The sequence below is a fragment of the Panthera tigris genome, chromosome B3 (assembly GCF_018350195.1).
Source record: "Panthera tigris isolate Pti1 chromosome B3, P.tigris_Pti1_mat1.1, whole genome shotgun sequence".
Classification (NCBI taxonomy): domain Eukaryota; kingdom Metazoa; phylum Chordata; class Mammalia; order Carnivora; family Felidae; genus Panthera; species Panthera tigris.
The window spans coordinates 116,177,613-116,199,289 of NC_056665.1; the positions used below are offsets into that span (position 1 = coordinate 116,177,613).

Sequence of the window (21,677 nt, forward strand, 5' to 3'; positions counted from 1 at the left end):
TGTTAATAACACTTGAAACTTCTTTTAGGATAAAATAACCAAGTGGAATAGAAGTAACTAAAAATATAAAATCTTGTAGGCTAATTTAAAAAATACAGAATGTGTATTACTGGCATCTTCTCCCATTCTCTTCAGAAAGGGTCACTACTCTAAATTAATATATCTCCTTTCTAGCCAAGATTTCATTTTACTTGACTCAAAGCCCACAGTATAGATGCAAGAACAAGGTTTGCCAAAGCATGGAACAGTAATAAGATTTTTTTTGTTCCTGGCAACTTGGAATTAATTTCTGTAATTCTAGTAATTAATTATGGAAAAAAAATGTTATTTTGTTAACATTTAATGGAAAGTTGAAATAAATGTGTATAAATATTAAATGTGATTTGTTTTCTGATAGAGTGATAGCAGAATATGAGGAAAAGCTGATTATTTGAAGATTTGATCAAGCTAATAGAGCCTTTGTTTCTGTGACTGCTTACATTTTCTTCTAGATGGTATAGCATGATAATATGGCATGCTGCACACTGAGGTGATTGTTGGAGTATCCCTTGGAAACTTCTGGGCATCGTTCATCTGGGAGCCAGTTTATAGTAATGTGTGGGGAGATAAATTTTGTGCTTATAGGTTGGTATTAAGTTTAAAAAGTCCTGAGATTTGGGGCACCTAGGTGTCTCAGTTGGTTAAGTGTCCGACTCTTGATTTCAGCTCGGGTCGTGATCTCACACACAGTTCGTGAGTTTGGGCCCTGCATCAGGCTCTGTGCTGACAATGCGGAGCCTGCTTGGGATTCTTTCTCTCTCCCTCTCTCTCTCTGTCTCTCTCAAAGTAAATAAATAAAATCAAATATTAAAAAAAAAAAAAGTCCTGAGATTTGATTTTTATACTGTAAGAGATTTCACAGTGGTCATTCTGTCTCTGGAAAATGTTTAGACTTCCTTAATTCTGTTTTACATTTTGCAGCTCAATATCTAGTGTTAGGAGATAATTGATGCATTATATATAAGGCCTTAGTGGGTACTGCCTACTGTTTCTAATATTTCTTATAAGGAAATTATCTTTTAGGCTAATCAGTATATCAGTTTTGAAAACTGTTGAAATTTAATCACCGATAAAGAATTTTACCTTTCTATACTTATTGTAGTTCCTTGTATTCCTTCCAATGGGCTTCTGAAGGGGTAAAAATGACATTGGTTTTCAAACCACGTGCCACATGCCAAATTGAAGCAGAGCATGTTGTCGATATTTAATGTACTTGAGATGATTTAGGCAACAGGACCCTTGGGAAACCAACAAATATATTTGCAGGTGCCCTTCCTTGACACTTGCTGTTAAGACTCAATGATTTTTCGGGGCGCCTGGGTGGCACAGTCGGTTAAGCGTCCGACTTCAGCCAGGTCACGATCTCGCGGTCCGTGAGTTCGAGCCCCGCGTCAGGCTCTGGGCTGTTGGCTCGGAGCCTGGAGCCTGTTTCCGATTCTGTGTCTCCCTCTCTCTCTGCCCCTCCCCCGTTCATGCTCTGTCTCTCTCTGTCCCAAAAATAAAAAACGTTGAAAAAAAAGACTCAATGATTTTTCTTTTTAAGTTTTTTTTTTTTAATGTTTATTTATTTTTGACAGAGAGAGAAACAGAGCATGAGCAGGGGAGGGGCAGAGAGAGAGGGAGACACAGAATCCCAAGCAGGCTCCAGGCTCTGAGCTGTCAGCCCAGACCCCGATGCAGGGCTTGAACCCACAAACTGTGAGATCATGACCTGAGCCGAAGTCGGACGCTCAACCGACTGAGCCACTCAGGCACCCCGTAAGTTTGTTTGTTTTTAAGTAATCTCCACACCCAACTTGGGGCTCGAACTCACAATTCCGAGATCAAGAGTCTCGTGCTCTTCCACCTGAGCCAGCCAGGTGCCCCTCAGTGATTTTTCTTGATGGTTACAATCTTGTTATGTTAAGCAGGTTAAGTAGAATGATTTCCATGTAGAATTTAGATTTTTAAGACCAAACTGAGCTTGAAATATTAGATGGCAGAAACATGCAGCTGTGATTAGAGTTGCTGCAACCTCTGTCTTAGAAAGGAAGGGGGTCAGCAGGGACAGCTTCCATGTAGTGGTGCAGTAACGACTCATCTTCTCCTCCTGGTGCAGAAAATAACTTGCATTAGGTGTGTCTTCTCCCAGCCTGTGAGCTCCAGGAGTCCACCTCTTGGCACTTGGCTTAGGTGGGAGGGAGAAGAAGAGCCTAGAGTTACAGTTTTTATCTGTTGGACCCACAAGAGATAAATAACATATGAAATCCAGACAGTCTTGGACATGTTTTTCTTTGGTTATCAGTTCTTGTCCAGGCAATCCTATTATAGTCATTAAAACAAAACAAAACAAGACATTTTTGAAGGTTAGAGGTCAGTGGTGTTACAGAGTTCTGTTTGTGTGTGTGTGTGTGTGATTGATACTCTGAGGTGGGGCTCTAGTTTCTGGCTATACTTAGCAGGTGCATGCCAGGTAATTCATGTTTCTGAAAGTAATACCCGTAGCCTCCTGTCAGGTGCCCAGAGCCTTTACAAATAATTGGGAATGACAGCCCTTCCTAGCCCTCTGTGGACACAAAGAATGACTTCATTTACTTCCGTGGGACCAGTATAAAATTCTCAATCAAATTAGCATTTACTCTGAAAAAGTAGAAGTATGCCATTTAGTACTTTTCTTTGGGTTTATAGGAGAATGTTTTGAAATCAGAGCAACTTCGGAAGACATAAGCTTAAAAAATTCCCAGACTCTCCTGAGTTGTAGTTCTTAGAATAGGGAAAGAATATGCCCCAAGCCTCTCAGTGCCTGAGACTGTTTCCCATACACCGTTCCCGGGTTGACATTTCTTTTGCTCATCGTGGGAGATCAGGAGATGTGATTCTTTTTTTTTTTTTTTTTTTTTTTGTACTCGGCCCATGTACTGTGCCAGACTGTGAGAAACAAGGGTGACCTCTTTTTCTCTGGCTTCTGGAGAATGGTGTTGACATTAGGCATTGTTGAGCCAGGCCCAGGAGGTATGTGCCACCCACTCCTTGTTTGCAACAATGGACTTTACCGCCATGTGCTGTTGAGTTACAGATTTTGTATTATGTGAGGGGATTGTGAATGATCCTCATAGCTTTGGGAGATTTTGAAGAAGGTGATGATGTGGTCCTTGCCACCGAGGCCTGGACTAGGCAGCTGCCTATACTTGTTTTGTGCCCGTAAGAGCCAGTTCCTAAACATGGAGGGACCTCTACCCCAGGGCCTATTGGTGCCCAGGGTTAGAAGGCTGAGTGAAAGCTAGCAGATGCCAAATTTAAGTATAAACAATTAAGTACTAAAGTATAAAAACTTTAAAATGGGCTCATATTCTATTTGGGCAGAGAAAACTTGTTCATGTGAAATAATTGTAATTAGTGGAAAGGAACGTACAATCTGATTGCTGCATTGACAGTTTTTATGTATCCCAAGGTAGAAAGAAAATCAGTGTATCAAGCTGAAAATACAAGTAGGAGCTTTTGATTTCTGGTATCTGAATGCAGAGGGTTGGGGCAGGGAATAAGTTAGAGAAACTCTGTTGTTCAAGAAGTGTGACCTCCTCCATGTTCCGTGATCCTAGAGGATAGATACTCAGTTGTCTGGTGCTTCGATGAGAGTCTAGGATTAGAATCCAGGTACAGTTTTACCCCCTTTGGAGAAAGTATTTGTTGATTGATCACTGTCTACCCCACGTATTAAGGAAGATAAGCAGTTCTCCCCCATCTCTGGTTTTCTGGAGAGAAGTTATCAGCCAGAATCTGAAGCTGAATCCTGTTTATCTACACAGATTACTGTTTCTTTCTTGGAAAATTTGTTTGAAAACCAAATTAGATTTTAGCTTGGCTGAATCTGTCCATCTGTCTGAAGTCTGCTGTGAATGGTAGGCACTGGACATTCTCTCTCTGATTGGTTGTGCTGCTGGTTAGCTAACTAAATACATATGTGCTGTACGGAGATATGCATTTGATACTAATATTAGCATAATTACTTCTTAATTAAATGTAAAACACTGGTAAGTGTACAAGTCTCTGACATTTTTGATTTTAACAGCTGGACGACAGATATACTTCTTACCTGAATTTCTCTTGCAAAATACATTTTCTGTCCCAGTTAATTGTAGTTGTTGTGCCAAACAAAATAAATAAATAGATATTAGGTAGCTTGCCGGGGTTTCTAATTAAAATTAAATAGTTTGCCTTTTTGTTTATTTTAAAGACTTCCTTTTTGCTGACTAGGTAAGTAATAGGTGCTAATTTTGGAGGATTTGGAAAATAGAATGGGACAAAAAAAATCCTCATTTATGTTCTTATTATTAATATTTTTAAATTGAAATTATTAAAATATTCAAACCATAATTGAGAGTGCATTTGCCAGTTGATGAGCTGAGTAGACCCCACAGAGAGAGAGGGCACGTATTCGGAAAATTTCACAGGACTGGAGCTGTCTGTTCAGTGTCTGTGGTCTTCCAGAACGGAGCACAAGATTAAAATAGTGCCAGAAGCTTGTGTGTGTGTTTGAAGTTGTATGAGCCAGAATTGGAAACTTCATCTTCTATTCACTTTTACAATTAGTATTGTGGTGAAAGGAAACTTTGTAAGACATAATAAAAGAATAAAGCTTGAAAATCACTTCATTCGGATGTTGATAGCTGAAATAAAATGCAGCTTAGATCTGTCTCTCCTGTGTGGCCTCGTGGTGCCCCAAGTGAGCCTGTGGTGCCTTTGGGCTGTTGGATTTCCCAGCACTTCGGGATTGCCTTTAAAATGATGGGGAACAATGAGGTCAAATACTTCCCTCGAGGTTCTGATCCCCCTGCCGGTGCAAGACTCCCGGTATGATATCTGGCGTCACTAGCTAGTGGAGAGTTTACCATGGTTTTTCTTCTTACGTAGCTGTCCTGGGATTTTTTTAAAACCCTACTTTTGATTTTTTTTTTTTTTCGGCTTTGTGTTCTTTGGCTAAAGATGCTTTCTTGTGGCCTTCAGCACGGCCCTGTGAGGAGTAGGAGCGGGCAGGTAGCCTCATCCCATTTTACACATGAGGAAGCTGAAGGAGCTTGTCCGAGGCCCTTTGACTGTATATGGCAGCTACTGTTCTTCTTTCTCTTAGGGGTCTTAACTTTTTTCTCTTGGTTGTCTTTCCAGTGATAATAACACCAACCACACCAATGATTATAATAACAGTAAGAGCTGACCTTTATCACCTGCCACATGTCAGGCAGTGTTGTACATGCTTTTGCATGTACTCTTACTCCCATGGAGTAGGTGTTACCTTCGTTTTAGAAATGAAGAAACTAAGGCCCACAGAACTTGCCCAAGGTTTGTAACACTCACGTGATAGAGTGTGAATCTGAAATGAAAATACGTACAATTACAAGCAGGTTCGAAGCTCTCATGAAACGATGGTAGTTATGATGACTATGGCATGTATCCAGTTATAATTTCCACTTCTGTGTCTTTGTCTTCATTAGCCATTGAGTTTATCGAGGGCAGTTGGATGTGTCTTGCTGGCTGCGGTAGCCCCCGGGCTTGGTCTGAACTTCGTGCCCTGTTACTACTATGGTTGAATGGTCCTTTGAATGTCTGGTGTGGCTGTCTTCTGGGGTTTAGGATTTGGTATCATTTTTGCTCTCCATCATCTGGTTAATCACCTGGTTCATCGAGTCATCATGCTGAATCTGCATGGATTGGTGATTTATTGAACTCATAGGGGCTAATACTTTGACCACCCACCTCCTTATCCCCCACTGCAGGTCCCCCTGGGACTGGTTGTGTTCTGAGGCATTGACTCACTTGAAATGGCCTGTGTGCTAACTCTAGCCACTGGAATTCTGTTATTTGGAAGAGGCTCTGGACACTTAAAACAAGAATAACATGAATTTTTTAGTTGAGATAAAGAGAACTTACTGAAATTGGCTGAAAGAAGTAGAATTTGGGGAAGCTGAAAATGTTTTTGCATTAGGATGTTCTTGGTCCTTTGAACTGTAGCCAAGAGACTCTTCATAACAGCCTGCATTTAAAATCCAGTTGTAAAAAAAAAAAAAAATGTGACAACACATTGTGGCTGTTTTGTCTTGTTTGAAGTTAGGCTGGGAGAACAAGGCCGTTACTCTCAGTGGGGTGCTTACTCTTTGAGCCAGCCTGTTCCAAAGTGGGAGAGTTGCTGCTGGAGTCAGGACTGAGCGACTTTCTTGGTGGTGGTTGAAACCAAAGGGACACCAAGAAGGCTGCAGCTGTTTTGATATTAGGGTTTCGATCTTTGGTTTGCTAAAGCTCTGTTTTTAATTGCCATTGATAAGCAAGACACTATCCCGAAGGAAGGAATATTTAGATTCTAGTTTTGGTTCCAATTCCGTAGCTCAGTGTGGATGATTTGATTGGCTGGGATAGAAAACTCCACATGGCTTTTGTTTTTCTCTCTGAACAAATGAAGTAACCTTCGTTCTCTTAGGAAAGGTAATTGAGATAATGGGTAAAATGCTACCTGGTGAGTAGCTTATTCCTGTGTTCCTAGGGAGTGGAATTCACCTCTGTGGGTCTCTAGGATATAATGAACGTTAGACCTAAGGCTACGCTTCCTGCAACAGGGAAGTCTCCAGCTCTTTTTTTTTGTTCAGATAGAGAGTACCTGGAAGTCATGATGATTTTGATAGCAAACCAGGAAATATCCATATATTTAATTCCATCACAGGAACCAAGAATGACTTTCCTAGCAGAAAATGCCCACATTTTCTGTGTATGGTGCAGAGTCAGCACCACTGGCTCAGGTTTGGAGGCGGGGTGGAGAACGTCTCATCTAAGCATGACTTTTTTGTGTTTATGGAGGTGCCAGTTTCCTGCTGCTTTTCTTTCCTTACTTGTTCTGCTGCCATGTGCTTTGTTGAAAAACCCTGTGTCATATGCCAGAAGACTGATGAGAAGTCTATGGGAGAAAAATCTTAAAGACTGAGAAAGTTCTCTCTCACCAGTTTCATTTGTTTTGTGAACAGGAAGAAGACGTCTGTTGTCTTATTTTCTATCAGGGGACTGTATTTTTCTCAGATCTTCTAGCTTAGTTTTTAATCTTAACAATGACATGTGTTCATTGTAAATAACACAAACAAATAAAAGGAAATTAAAAAAATAAAGTAAAAATTACCCAGATCCTAAACCCAACAGTATATTTTAACATTTTGTTAAATGCCCTTATATAATTTTTCTACACCTACAACATAAAAATACATGGATACGATTTTTTATTTGGTTTTATATTGTTATGTTTCTGTTTTGAGACTTCATTGATTTTTGGTCAGTCCTATAACTGATGTCAATAGATTTATTTCTCAGGGTATCCATTTATAGCTAGAGAGTATTTTCCCAGGTTTCTGTACCCATTTATGTAAAATGCTCTAAAATCTTTGTAAGAAGAGGAGGCCATTAATTAAGCATAACTTCAGAGAAGTTATTTAGTCTGGGTTGCCAGGTTTTTCATATAGTTAAGTATAAATAAATGATGACTAAGATTTCTTTCTTTTTTTTTTTTTTTTTTAACATTTATTTATTTTTGAGACAGAGAGAGAGCATGAACGGGGGAGGGTCAGAGAGAGAGGGAGACACAGAATCTGAAACAGGCTCCAGGCTCTGAGCTGTCAGCACAGAGCCCGACGCGGGGCTCGAACTCACGGACTGTGAGATCATGACCTGAGCCGAAGTCGGACCCTCAACCGACTGAGCCACCCAGGCGCCCCTAAGATTTCTTAAACAATACTGATGAAAATTTTTCTAGAGTTATTGTACACTTGTAGCATGTTTAAATGTATACTTTGGCCCCAGGAATTTCTTTCTAGGAATTTGTCTTAGTGAAATAGAGAGCATGTACAAACATGTCTGTGCCATTCGTTCACTGCAGCATTGCTTAAGGCAAAAATTTGGAAATTATGTGCAGTAATTTATGGCTCTATTCAATACGGTATCCAGCAATGTGTCCATAAAAATGTACATACTAAAATATTTGAGAGAAGGGAAAATAGTCATGCTATAATAAGAGAAATGCATGTTAGGAATTGTACACAATGCCAACTTTATGAAGAAAAAGCGCTCTATTCCTCCAAATATATTTATTTTTTTATACTTATATAAAATATATAGATACATGCACTCACAAATAGTTTGATGTTTTTCTTATAAATAAAAAAAATGAAGTGTAACATGCATACAGAAAAGCACACAGACTCTAAGCTTTCTACGTTGATAAACTTTTGTAAACTCAGTACATATGTGTAACCATTACCTAACTTAAAAATTAGAATGTTATCTAATTCTAAAAGCTTCCTCATCTATTCTCCCATTCCATCACCCTTCCTCACCCTCTTTCCCCAATACAAGGAAAGGTGACCACTGTTTTGACTTACATCACCATGGGCTAGCTGTGTGTGGTTATGAATTTTATAAAAATGGAGTAATACGGTATGTACTCTTAGTCTGGTTTCCTTTGCTCAATATTATATTTGTGGGTATAACAGGTTTTCTCTCTCCCCATTTGGTATTCTGACATGTAACTCTACTGCAATTTATTTATTTATACTGAACATGTTTTGTGTGTGTGTGTGTGTGTGTGTGTGTGTGTGTGTGTGTGTGCAGTTTTTGCCATCACAGCTAATGCTGTTGTGGGCCCATTCTGTATGTGTTTCTTGGGCACCGAGGTGCACATTTCTGTTGGGCATCTATATCTAGGAATGGGTAACTGGGGTTGTGTTATGTGTTTGTTCAGTTTTTGTAGGTAACACAGAACATTGTAAAGTAGTTATACCAGGTCACCGTTGTTAATGGTGTTCGAGACTGCCAGTGGCTCCACATCTTCACCAACACTTAGTTTTAGTTTTTCCTTTTAGCCATTCTAGTGGCTGTGGGGTGGTGTCCATTGTTTGTTTAGATTGCATTTTCCTGAGGACTAGTGAGGAATTGCGCTTTGATCTGAATAAATTCCCTTCTGAGGAAAACTTATGTTATTAAATCTTGTGCTAATCAACTTCATGTTAGCAGTAACAGAAACGGTTACCTTCCTCTGGCACCAAGGGCGTGTTGTATGCCCAAGTTCTTCAAATCGCCAGACCCGAAGTCGATTCTTCTGGATCATTTAAGTGGGGCAGTCATTAATAGATACAACTTGTCATGCATCCAAATGGTGCTGCTTGATGATCCAAGCAGTTTATGTGATTTTCTGTTCTATATTGAGCAAATGTTTGACACTGTGAAATATTTCAAGTTACCTATTCGTTTTACATCATGACTGATTAAATGTTGGCCAAAGAATTCAATTTAAGAAATCCGAAAGGGAAAACTTTTGGGCTTTCGTGTGCTGATTTTCTTTAGACCTGTATATCAAGAATGACTCACCCCGTTTTATTCAGAGTAACTTTTAAAAGAATCTCACTCTACAGTAGAAAATTGCAAGTAAATTTAATGCAGATGGAAAGTGGATTTGAGACTTAAGTCTGGGTCTAATCGCTACATGGAATATCTGAAGAAGACTGGTAGTCTTGGCATCCAGTTCCTGGCTTTTAGTATTAACTTTTTTGGATCATAAAAGGAAACTAAGACATCCTTTAATTATCAAATTACTGGTCTTAGAATAGGGAGACCTCATGGTAGAACTTCAGTCTGCCATCTTGAAATAACACTGGTATTGAGCAAGTCCTGTGTACCCAGGCTTGATGCCAAGCATTGTCATGTTTTCTTGCTGAATCCTCACCAGTAGTGTGAAATAGGTAATGTTACACCTGTTTCATATATGAGGAAGTTGAGGCCTTGAAAAAGGCCACATGATGAGTAAGTGTGAGGGGCAATTTCCTAACTCTGATTTTATGATTATATGATGGAAAATCGTAGTCTTTAGGACCTTTGGTTTAAGTTGAACAACTCTGTCAACTCTTTAGATGCCCTGGGGGTACCAGTAACATATAAAAATGGAGTGCTGGTGTTTGAATCTCAGATGAAGGCCACGTAGGGTATTTTATGGAGAAAATTGTTCTTCTAGCCTCATTCTCTCTCATACTGTGCCGAGGTTTTCAAGTAATCATCCTGATTAAAGACACATTTTTCAGTAAACGCTAATACCACCAGTAAAGGTGATGAAGTTAGAGAAATTTATGGCCAAGCTTCAATCTTAAGGGAACAAAAGCATGCATTTGTTAATTTGTTTGTTTTGAACGCTGCAGCTCCTGCAGGACTCTCTGTCCTAGGTAAATCATATATGAACCATCTCCCAAGGGACCCGAGCTCTTATGGAGACCTAAGACATATAGGAAGGGAACCTTAATACGAGGTAGAAAGGGCAACCGGTATGAGGTATTTAGCCTGGGGCAAAATGCCGCAGGAATTCATAGCAGATGACAACTTTCAGCTGAAGTCTATCAGGAAACGCTTTCTGGAGAAGGTGGCCTTGGAACTACCTTTGACGGGGAGACAGAATATGGATACTTCGAAACTGGTGTCTGGGTCCGGGCAAAGCTACTACATAGTTTATCTTTTTATGACTGTGAATAAATATGCTAATTAAATGAGTACTGTAGATAAAATTTGAGAATTTTACCCTATCAATAAAAAATGGTATGTGTTGTAAAACCGTAATGTTTAGGATGAAGCTTAGGCAAAGCCCCTTTTCCTTTTAGCTCTGGCCTCACCTACTCGGTGTCACCCCCACTTAGGGCCTTCTCTGCCCTCTCACTGTGGAGGTTCAGAAACACGTGCTGCATGAGACGGGACATCCTAGGCCGTCCGTGCCTTCTTTACACTTTTCATAGATGCTCTTTTCCCTGCAGGGTTGCCCTTATTATCATGTTAATATTTGTCAGAGCCTGGCACACATCCTTTGTGAGTGGAGCACGAATGAAGAATTAAATGAAATAGAATGTTGTGCTTTGTACTAAGTTCCTATTTTTATCACGCACAGGTACTTGCTCAGTTAGTTGCAGCCTGCCCCAGAAAATCATTGTAGTGTAACTGCAACCAGCTGGTTTACAAGCAAGAGGAGCTGAGTGTGCAGGTTTGTGACTTTACGTGAAAATGGTTTTACCTTTAGCTATGATTGTAGGTGTGCCATTGTTTGACCACATGAATGATTCCTGTAATGGCTGATTCAAAAATCGTCGTTTTTGTTTTGTTTTCCCCTTCATCCTTTCTCTTAAATTGTTTGGATCGGAAGAAAAGGAGGAGAAGGGCTTATTCTCACTGCCTCAATTACTCATTTAAAATTTAAAATTGTATTGACTTTCCACAACACTGTTGAGCCCACAAGATAAACTTCCTAAACTAGAAGTCTTTAATTGGCATTTTTTATGTGATGAGATTTTGTTCTCTTATAGCCTTTTAGTAATTCAAAATCCTTATTGAGGAAATTTTAGGTACAATAGTAATAGTTAATCATTATTGAATAATTTGTACCCAGAAGTTTGCTAGACTTTTGCCTTCATGATCTTATTTAACCTCCACATCATCCTATGAGATGTTGACCAACATCCTGATGTTACTTGTAAGGCTAACCGATTTTGACAAGATTACATCACTCGTCAGTGGCTGAGCTGGGAATTGAACCCACGTCTGTTTGCTTCAGTGCCTGACCCACTGTGTTAAATTGTTCTCCCCTGTTTTCTTCTGTGTATTTATGCTTCTCTCCTCACATTTTATGGTGATAGGATACATCCTTGTTTTAGCTTCAAATGATATACTTCAGTTGTCCCTAATCCTTTATGTAACAGTATTTGTTGATTTGACATCTTAGCTACTTTGGTCAAAACACTTTCATTTACTATGGTGTTAACGGTACTTAGAAATTGTGCGGTTTTCCCCTTTAGCAGTCGACAGGGAAAAATGTAGGCTATTTCGTTTTCATATGTGGTATCCTTTTTTAACTGGTAGTTTAAACAGGTTCTAATAGTCCTCTGAGATAGAACCTTGGAGTTTAGAGAATTCTTTCACTAATTTGTATGAAATAGCATCTCAAGTCAGTGTGTGGTGTAACTGTGCAAGAACACAGTGTGTGGGTAGTAGCAAAGTGGCCCTTGCACACTGCCGGGCAGAGAGCAGAGAGAAGGGTCAAGCAAATGAGAAAGTACAGGGACACAGTAACTGACCCATCGTTCATAATGTGTTTAGATTGCGTTAGAAAAACTGTCAGTAAAACCCTAAGAAAGAGACTCTTAGCTCCAGAGAACAAACAGGGTTGCTGGAGGGAGGCGGGTAGGGGGATGGGCATTAAGGAGGGCATTTGATATGATGAGCACTGAGTGTTCTATGTAAGTGACGAATCACTAAATTCTTCTGATGAAACCAGTGTTATCCTGTATGTTAAGTAACTGGAATTGAAATAAAAACTTGAAGCATAAAAAAAAAACAAAAAACAAAAAACAAAAAAACTTACAGAAAGCGTCATAATTCTTATTGTTATAAGTAGTTAACATCTACATTTTAAAACTATCAATTTCACATCCTGTAATGCTACAGTGGATAACTGTTTATTATCATATTGGTCTGCCAGTGCTTGTGGGGTAGGGTGGTATGCTTTGCCAGTCTAACATGTCTAGACAGAACCAAATGTATGATTATATAAAATCACAGCTCAGGGATTATGGTTGAAAAACTTTAATGATTATTGGCAACTCCATGCCATTTCATATTACTTTGCATCCTTCTTTTCATGGCCTAGTGCCGTAAAAGAGTTAAAGTTTATTTTTAGGCAGAACAGAAAATGTCTAAAATGTGATATGATGTGAATCTAGTTTCTTAAGTAAAATATATTTTCCATGCAAATACATGTTTCTTGATTTGGAGAGTTGAATGAACCTAAGTAAGAATGATCGCTTCCAGCATTAAAATTGGATAGAAGCTCTTTGAAACCAGTCTAAGAACAACAAAACCACTACTTTAAATCCAAATTAGTTTTAAATGTGTGTTGACTGGCACTGTGTCCAGGGTATTTTTTAGGAGTTCAGACTGTCCTGTATCTGTTTAGTTTTTATTTCCTATCTTCTCCCTCAAGTAGTCTTCTGGGCAGTCTAGCTGCTAGCCTTTTCTTCTTTGCAGGAGAGAAATTTCCAGCATCTCCTCTTCCTCTGTGGAGCTGTCTCCTCCCACACAGGCTATTATAAACAAGCTACAGCGAACATCTTCTTACTGGGTGCAGGGGTTCCTTACAGAGCCCACATGCTGTTCCTTCTTTTTTTAGATTTATATTTTGCCATGATTTTCCCCAGTTTTTTTTTAATAATGTCATTGGATAATCAAAAGTTTTAAATAGGACTAGATCTAATGTATCAGTTTTTAAAAATGGTTATTCCTGTGTCATAGGAAGCCTTTGCCTGCCCCCTCACCTTGAGAATATTCTGTGTTTTCTTCTGAAAGCTTCATGGTTTTAGCTTAGGCTTAGGTCTGTGTTCCACGTTGAAATGATTTTATTCACATGCCATCTTAGTGATACTCATTCTTTAAGAGAGATATTACCTCTATTTTATAAGTGAGGATTTTGGCTCTCTGAGAATTTGGCACTCTAGCCATTGCATGTAATAGTAAATTTGATTTATAATTTTAGAACCTTTTATAGAAGATCATGATGAAACTATATGGTAGGTCATATCTGTATATACCACGTTGCTCTAAACCTTTTTGAGATGTATTTCCATTGTCACACAAAAAAACACCACATTGTTGCCAACAAACAAATGTTCTTTTGGTGACCATGTTTATCCCCATAAAGAAACCGGAGGTGTTAAGTGCGGAACAAGACTGCAACCTTGATGTTGCGTATGTTTTATCGGGGAGAGATGTAGTGTTTATGTACAAATGTCCTGTGAAGTTGCCTGGTGTGATTTGCCTGTTAAGGTACTAAATCCTCTTGTGCTAAGAAATTGAAGTGAAATGATCAAATGGACTCAGCTATTTAACCTGGCCTAATTACTTGTTTTTACTAGATACAGTACGGGGCTCAAAACTGCTATCAGCGTTCAGATGTCTCAGGGTTATCGCTTATTCCTACTACTTAATGCCTCTCTCTGACATTGTAGTAACATCACTAGTTCTAGCATCTAAGGCTCAAGAGAATTCTCAGCAATCGATGTTTCATTGAGGGTCTGTGTTTTGAGTGTTTACTAGGTGCTAGCTATGCTGCACGCATTGTATTTCTCACAAGTCTCTTTTTCAAGCACAAATAAAGAGAGACTTTCACAGTACACACTTGGGGGTCATGTGGGGGAACCCACTCCAGTTCTCTAGTAAATCTGAGTGGCGATTTCACGCAAGTCCTTTCATGTGTCTGGGTTGAAATAAGTAACGCTACAGCGTGCTGGTGATTCAGTCAGTTCTGAGATACGTGTTGAGTCCTCTGGGGGAAGACAAGGGGCTCCCTGTATTGGATGTGAGAGGTACGCAGAGGTGAGCCGGACAGGAGGAAGCTAATGTTACTCTTAAGGAAGCTTCACTCTGTCATTGGACTGCCCTCCATTAGAATGTATGATTAAACACATTGGAAGCTTGCTGTTGATTGGGGAGAAAGACTGTCCTTTGTTTTGAGCTGAGCAGATGAGCATCACTAAGACTGTTCACATGCATCACTTAAGGACACTGAGATTCCCTCGCAAAGCTGGTGTTGCCCCTGCTGCAAATCGGGCTTGTGTCTGCTGCAAGGGAAACGGGCCAGGTTCACAGCACTCTTCCAGAGTGGCCTTCTCACTAAGGAAACATTAGCTTCAGTTGTTAACTCTCAAAGAAAGTGGGACAGTTCTCAGGCTGCTCTTTATTTGTATAGATAAACAACAGGCATTTAATGGAGCCATGCTGAAAGCAACAGTAAAAAAAGTCGCTGTGTTCTAATTGTAGCCTCTTAGCAAGGTTATGTTAGTTTTTTTAATCTAAAAATTCTGCCTAAGTGGAGATTCCTGTGCATTATGAACAAATTAAATCCTTTTTCTTAAATAGTATTTGTTCTGCCGAATGTTTGCTACTCTTTCTGATTAAAATGGATTAAAATGGATGTTTATAGTCTCAAGCACATTGACCAGTTAGTTTTTACAAACTCTTCTATACTGTGCATAGGAACCAGACTTAATGGACTTAGTTATTTGTTCTTTCGGTATATTTTGAGAACGATTTTCTGCTTCATATTTGTTCTCTTCATTTTGATTGAGTGAAGTTTTGCTAAGTGCTTTTGATCTATAAATCAGTTACTGATACATGTAAGTAGCTCATAATTTTAAGGAAGTAAGTGAAACTGGCTCTGTCCTACAACTCACAGACGAGGTTTTAGAACATTTCTGCAGAAAATTTTCTGGCTGCAACACTTTTAATTGTCATGTGAAACCAACCATAGATTTCATTGCCATCTCAGTGTCCAGGTTTATGTCAGCATTAATGACAGTTGGTAGGTGATTCTTTGAGTCAACACCGTGTGTGGGTATTTACAAACCACCATTGGATGTTGCTGTGTCGAAGTGAGTGTTGACTATTCTTTATAGGTAAAGAACTTTCTTGTCTTTGTACATATTAGGTTATCCGAATCAAGTAATATTTGCTTAGCTATTTATATGTTAATATGTTTAAAAAGAAATTTCTCTACGAAGAGGCATTAATCATTCACTATTTGTTTGATCAGATGATGGCACTGGCATTCTATTGTGTAATCATAAAATAGCTTGTCATGTTTAATGCCAAGAGCAGATGCACTTCCTAGTATAAACAGCATGCAAAGCCCAAATCTAAATGTGTTATTTAGGAGCATATTAAAATCATTGTATTTTTTGTGATTTAAAAAAGTAACTGCGGATTGCATTGTGTCAAATTAAAAAAATGTGATTACTGCCACAACTTAAAATCTGAAGAAGCAAAATCTGGCCCATATGTTTTCAAGTATAATGTGTTATTCTTGCAGACTATGTCATGCATAGAGGTTTAGTGCATTAACTTCGGAACCAGGCTGCCTGGATTCAAATCTTACCTATACCGCTTACCAGCTCTGTGATGTTGGGCAAGTTACTTAATCTCTCTGTGCTTCAATTTCGTCCTTTGTAAAATAGTAATCATAGTGATAATAGTATGTACCTTGTTAGGAGAATGATACAAATTAACATAAAGTGCTTAGGACAGTGCCTGGCACATAGTAAGGACAAATGAGCAAGACTGTAAAGCGTGAAATAGGTAGATGTGTGCGTTACAGGAGCCTCTCCTACAATCAGTCCCAGTTCTTTTAAAATAAGTCAGTGATGTCTTGATCAGTCAGTGATACTTGTGGAATAGCTTTCATGCTACATATTAATCTAGATTCCCTGGGGCTTACAAAAGGAATAAAAAGCATGGTTACTACTTTGAAAGCTTGCATCATACTTACATAGGTACCCAAAAGGAGATATACACAATTGAGTATTATATAGCAATGTGTAAGTGAAAAAGTGTGAATCTTTTACAGTAAAAGCAGAGGGGGAATGAAGAAGTATAAAAGGTGAATTTTGACCTTAGAGGGCAGGTGGTTCATTTGGTTGAGTGTCTGACTTGATTTCAGCTCAGGTCATGATTTCATGGTCATGGGATCGAGCCCCTCATTGGGTTCCTTGCTGAGAGTGGAGCCTGCTTAAGATTCTCCCTCCCTCTCTCTCTTTCTCTCTCTCTCTCTCTCTCTCTCTCTCTCTCCCTCCCTCCCTCCCTCCCTCCCTTCCTTCCTCCCTTCCTCCCTTCCTCCCTCCCTCCCTCTTCCCCACTTGCTCTCTCTGTCTCTGAGAACCCTTCATCATGCAGTGGATGAGTTCACACACATTATGCTCAGCCCTAGCCAGGAGATTGATGTGGTTAGGTGAGTAGGAGCTGGGGGGCCGATGGGCGGCTGGCCAACCTCGACTGCCTCCGTGGCTCTGGCCCTGAGCTAGTAGCAGCGGCTGGGGGTGCCTGGCAGGCCCCTTACACTGTGTCAGGGAAGCCCCATGATGTGATACCACAAGCTTTGTAAACACCAGGGTATTTAGATCAGGATAGGGAAATGATAAAGCCGGTGAGGTGGTAACATGACTTCATACCTTTGAGAAGTTTACCTTGGGGAGCTTTGTAGCTGCGGTGGGGGGAAACTTCCATTACTGCAATTTATAAAGAACCTTTGGACAGCTGAATATGAAGCCAAACGACAGGTGCCAGATTATAGACACCCAGCTACACTCTATCTGTACTAGAAAGTCACAGTGGATTCTAATAGGGAAGGGTTTGTAAAAGAAGGAGGAGCAGTTAGCAACAACAGCTTCCTGCAGTGACTTTGGGATTTTTAATCCAGGCAAGGAGGCTTTTAGTTTCTGTCTGCTGTGGATTATTCTCTGGCACTTAAGCAGTCTCCAGACTAGCTGTGGGCTTTTCAAGTGGCTGTGCAGCTGGGGACACTGCAAGAAGCCTCTTACATACCTCAAAATGAAAAAATAAGCATCTCTGATATTAGCCAGTTCTGCTCTCCAAATACTTGAAAGAAATGTATATAATCACAAGGAGGAGGTCTGCCTGTGGTGATCATTTGGTGGAGCTGCTTGTATGTCATTAGATTTATGTGTTCTCGCGATCTTGGGTAAATTTTGTAAAGGTTTTGGGACCCTAAGGGTCATATCTGTAAAATGAGGGTGTTGGGGTAAGTAGTCTGTTGTCATGCCCAAGGCGCGAATACTGTGTATTTCAAAAGGGGTTGGAAGATTTTCTTCTGGTCTTCCAACTATACGTGGAAAACTTTGTAGAGGAGTCTGAAAGTTTTGAGGAGTTCTTTTCACTCAACAGTGTTTATCGAAGACTGTGTACCCGAGACTACTCTGGGGGGCTGGAGATAGATCTGTGAAATAAGTTGGGGTCCTTCTCCTCTAGACATCCCCTTACATTTTAAAGAGAGGGAATATATTCACAAACACACGAAGAAGTGCTAGGAATTACTATCATGTTGGATGCGGAGTTAACAAACGGGAATAGTCAAGGACAGCAGCCACTTGGCCTGAGTGGATGGTGGTGGCAGCTTCTGGTCTGGTGAATGGAGCAGATCTGGGGGGTGAGGCATCCGCATTCTGCTCTTTGACATGCATCTGGAGTTTCAGATTTGAGAGTCTTCACTGCGTACTTGGTATTTGAAGCTTTGAGACAGGGTGAATTCAGCTGATGACTGAGTTTAGAAAGAAAGGGGCCAGAGACGGGGACCAAGCCTGGAGGTTGGAGGTTGGAGGTTGGTTGTAGGAGAGGAGTAGGAGAGGGAGCTCGGTTGGCTGCTCTTGGCTTCCGTTGAGCAAGTCTGTTCAACGCTAACACGTGCTCTGCTCTTTCCCTGAGCTCAGGGACTACCTGTGTCTGTGTAGGTGTATACTGCCCCTACATATACACGTAAAGCTTAAAAAATGCCTCTTAACACACAATACTCCATATTTGCAAAGGGCTGAGAGACGAGAGCTCTCTTGGGTGACTTCCGTCTCCCTTTCTCCTCCTCCCGCCAGGCTCATTGAGGCAGCCACGCTGTGGGCTCTCAGTCCTTCTAGGTCTGCTGGTTGAGTTGAATGTTGATCAAGAATTGGTTTCATTTTTAACAAAAGCCCGTTTTGGTCAGTCGTACTTGTTATTGTGTAATTACATAATAGGAAATTGTATGTAATTTGACTAAATGTATTGTTTTTCTACAAAAATATGCTAAACACTTTTCAAAGCTTCCAAAGGCAGGCCTCCAAAAAGAATGCTATTAAGTTAGGTATGGTCATGGCAACTCTAAAGGAATGGGGGAGTAGTTAAACTTCTGTAAGGATTCTCAGCTTGTTTCCTGAAGGCCTGCGAGTGTGTATTCCATTCTAATAAAAAAGGGAGATTGGGAGTTGTGGATGATGCTTTTTGCTTGTGATTTGTGTAAGAATGACTAGCCTATAGTCAGTCTGGAGGCCTGTTATTCACGGAAAAGACATTCACTCTACTTCAGGAAAATGGTAAAAGACTGTACATTTCAAATTAGATGGCTAAGCTGTGTAGTGTGTTGAGGGGTTCTCTGCTAACTTAGCCTTTCCAGTTTCTAAATCAATTATCATCCTGTTACCTTAGTTCAGTGGGGTTTTACCGGGTGGACTTTGTGAAAAGCAGTCTGTTGTGCCAAAAGCCATCAAAATGCTCATGTCCTGCTTTACCACTTCTTGGACTTGATGGCAAAAACGTTTTTCTTTTTAATTCATAAAAATTTATGTTGAGGGATGTTGATCACTTTAATTTTTGTAATGTAAAAATTAGATGGACCCTCTCCATCAGATAGTGTAAACTGGTTCAGTTGTGACTTGAACGCGTGGAAGACTGTTACGTGATGATCGGGCATCTGAGTTTGGAGGAGCCCTGAACTACATGGAGAAATGTGCACAGGATGATGTGAAACTGCAAAGGGTACAAAGCATTTTACACGATCTCTGAAAACCTGTGCCACGATATTAAGAGTTTACCTCTGGGTGGTAGGGTTGTGGGCGACTTCTGAGTTTATGTTTTATCCTTTAAATTTTGTAGTTTTCCACTTGTGTTATTTCTGTAATTACATAGTACTTTATTATATTACAGCAGTGGATGATTTGAAGTTTTAACAAAGAGGCCTTTTGAACTTGGTTGCTGTTGAGAGGTAGTACGTCATAGAAGGACTTAAGTAAGAGGGAACATGAATAAAACAGTAAAAGTTACTTTTCGTCTTTGAAATAATTATTACCTGCTTATAATTAAAAATACAAACAAAATTACCTTTATTGTTATATAATGTACATACATATATAGATAATTTTAGTGTTCATCTGTATAATAATAAAGATGACATAATATATAATTAACATGTTAGTATTTATAAGTATACAAATAAAAGTGGTTTTAATTAAAAAAATTTTTTTTGTTTTTAGTCTTTATTTATTTTTGAGAGAGAGACAGAGCACAGACAGGAGAGGAACAGAGAGAGGGAGACACAGAATCCGAAGCAGGCTCCAGGCTCTGAGCAGTCAGCACAGAGCCTGACACAGGGCTTGAACTCCCGAGCTCTGAGATCATGACCTGAGTCGAAGTTGGATGCTTAACCTACTGAGCCACCCAGGTGCCCCATAAAATTGCTTTTAATCTCCATGGTTGTTATTAATAATTTACAATAGATATTAATCTTTATAATAACCAAGTAAGGTGAACAAACTAGAATTTTCCTCCTTTTAGAAACAAAGAAATGGAGTCTCAGAGAGGGTCATTTCCCTACCCCAGGTTACATGGTTGGTAATGGCAGGTTTTGAACCCAGGTTTTATGATTCTGAATCTGTTGGTCTTTCTGCTCCTGGCAATGTATTCCAGTCTTTTCTCCAGCAAAGTTAGGTATGGAAAGAAGTAGTAATAGGAATCTGGCTTAAAAGTCCTAAACTGAGGAACTGCTTGTGGGTAAAAGGTTAAATAAACTGGGCGAGGTACAAGTCTGTCTTTGAAACAAGAACTTGAGGGGCGCCTGGCTGGCTCGGTCAGTGGAACGTGTGACTCTGGATCTTGGAGTCATGAGTTTGAGCCCCACGTCAGTGGGTAGAGCTTACTTAAAGAGAGCAGAAATGCTATCAGAAGGAGCCTAGGTTTATGTTTTCCAGAAGGGGTGCATATGTTGGGGAGCAGGAAGAAAATAGTAGAGCTGTTATTAAGCAGTTCTAAGAAACTAAAATTTACTGACATTCAACATCGGGGTTGAAGCTGGGACCCTTGTGTAGGTCCTGTGTCAGACAGTCAAGTCTCCCATTTGGGGCGCGGCTGACCTGGAGCTTCTTGTGTGGGACTCCCTTGGTGCTGGGGGTGCAGAGGGGCCCTTCCTCTCTTGTTTGCTGTCAGCCTGTTGTGACTTGAGGCATTTGGTCAGTAGCCTTATGGGTTGTGCTAATCAGCTTTAATTAACATGGGAGCTGTAAAATTGATACCTGGCTTTAAAAGATTCCTACAAAGAACCACAGGTTGAAGGTCATGTTGATAATGCAAACCCTAATGAGCTGTGAAAAATTGGCAGAGCTGAGACTTCTCTCGGTACCAGCTATTATCAACTATGAAATGAACTGAAGAGTGAATTTTGTCTGAGAAAATTGTTTTCCTTTGTGGAACGATGGTGCAGTTACAAGACTCCTCCAGAGGAGGAGGTGTTGTGATGCAGGGGTGTCCTTAGTGCTTCCGGGGAACAGCAGATAACATCCACCAGGGGTTATGGTCCTTTTCTTAGTAGAATTTCTTTTTACATTCTTCCTATTCAGCAGGCATTTCTTGAGTATCTCTTAGGTACCAGGCACCAGCTAGAGTGATGAAGAAGGCAAAACCTTAAGAAGCTCCCAGGCTCAATCTCAGGGTGCCTGGGTGGCTTAGTCAGTTAAGTGTCCGACTTCGGCTCAGGTCATGATCTCACGGTTCGTGGGTTCGAGCCCCGCATCAGGCTCTGTGCTGACAGCTCGGAGCCTGGAGGCTGCTTCTGATTCTGTGTCTCCCTCTCTCTCTGCCCCTCCCCCACTCGCACTCTGTCTCCCTCTGTCTCAAAAATACATGTTAAAAAAAAAAAGATGTCAATCTTGTGCCATAATTATAGACTGAGAGTATTTTAGTCGTAAGGGATTTGTGGAGTATCTCAGTCGACCCTGTTGTTGTTTAGTTAGGACTTCTCTGCCACA

General features: G+C 40.2%; 1 protein-coding gene across 10 annotated transcripts in view; it reads left to right on the top strand.

Moving 5' to 3' along the window:
- The window catches only part of SIPA1L1 (signal induced proliferation associated 1 like 1), a 362,769-nt gene that overhangs the window by 98,727 nt on the left and 242,365 nt on the right, over positions 1–21,677 (top strand). For 8 of the 10 annotated variants that reach the window (XM_042990031.1, XM_042990035.1, XM_042990026.1 and 5 more), the window contains one exon: positions 10,967–11,059. The exons of the other annotated variants lie outside the window; for them this stretch is intronic. The gene's annotated coding sequence lies outside the window, so the exon portion shown is untranslated. The remainder of the gene's footprint in view (positions 1–10,966; positions 11,060–21,677) is intronic. 10 annotated transcript variants of the gene reach the window in all.